The sequence below is a fragment of the Mus caroli genome, unplaced genomic scaffold (assembly GCF_978045245.1).
Source record: "Mus caroli unplaced genomic scaffold, Mus_caroli_1 scaffold_14, whole genome shotgun sequence".
Taxonomy (NCBI): Eukaryota; Metazoa; Chordata; class Mammalia; order Rodentia; family Muridae; genus Mus; species Mus caroli.
In genome coordinates, this window is record NW_028227269.1 from 76,671,767 (window position 1) to 76,672,864 (window position 1,098).

General features: G+C 46.2%; 1 pseudogene; it reads left to right on the plus strand.

Moving 5' to 3' along the window:
- Positions 1–258: 258 nt before the first annotated feature.
- Positions 259–379, plus strand: LOC115032877 (small nucleolar RNA SNORA17; annotated as a pseudogene).
- The last annotated feature ends 719 nt before the right edge of the window (positions 380–1,098 follow it).

Consider the following 1,098-nt stretch of genomic DNA (forward strand, 5'->3'; position numbering starts at 1 on the left):
CTGAATTTAAAATCAAGGGACTAATTAATTTGGTGGAATAAATTTAAAGATGGCATAGACTTCAGGTAATGGTATTTTATCTTTCAAAAGATTAATTTTTTATTAAAATTGTATGCGATATATTATTATCATATTCCTTTCCTGCCTCCTTATCCACCCAATTTCAAGTTCTTTCTCTCTCAAAAAATACAGGGCAAAAATAAATAGAAAAAACAAACAAACAAATTGGGGAGAAAAAAGACAAAATACCAAAACAATCCTGCCCCTAGAAGTATTACAAGTTTGGCTGCTCTGTCACATGTGCGTCAGCAGATGGCAGAGAGGAGAGAGGCTATGTGTTCTGACCTATGAACATCTAGATGATTTGTAGCCTAATAGTCCCTAGAAAAAGCAAGCCTGAGACAACCATCAGACAGGGACTGTGCAGGCCCCTGCTGCTCCCAGGACCAGGAACAAGCTGGAGGTCAGAAGAACTGCCTGAGACTGAGGACCCCTGGTGAGGGAAAGCCTTTCATGAAGCCACTTGGGCAGGCCAGAAGAGAAGAAAGTCTGAGATGACCACCAGACAGGTGCCATGGGGCCTGGGCAGGGAGCTAGCCTGAGACAATCTGTGGGGAGCTCTAAGGGCCGGGGGTTGGATTATGCTCAAGATGATCCCTGTCCAGAGCCATAATGCATAATCAGGTCAGAGCTCTCCTGAGACCACTCTTGAAAGAACCCTAGACACTCAGAGACCCCAGCACCTTTAAGAGGAGCAAGTAAGCGGTGGAGAAATGGAAGAAAAAGAGAAACAGAAGAATGTCGTGGAGAAATGGAAGAAAAAGAGAAACAGAAGAATGTGGGCACAATGAAGAGAGACAGAACTGGAGACTTGAGGGTAAAGAGGAACAGCCTGATGTGAGTAGCCAGTGATGCTACCAGCGACCATAGTGGCGTCTTGGCTTGTGCTGCCACCAGGAGCCGTGTCTGGGAGCCATATCTGGGTTCCTGGCCATACAGCAGCAGGGGTCTGTTACCACCAAAGGCCAGCAGACATCTCTGTTCTGGGCTGATGCCTGGGGACATGTTGATGTCTGATTGCTGTGCAGAACTGGCTTT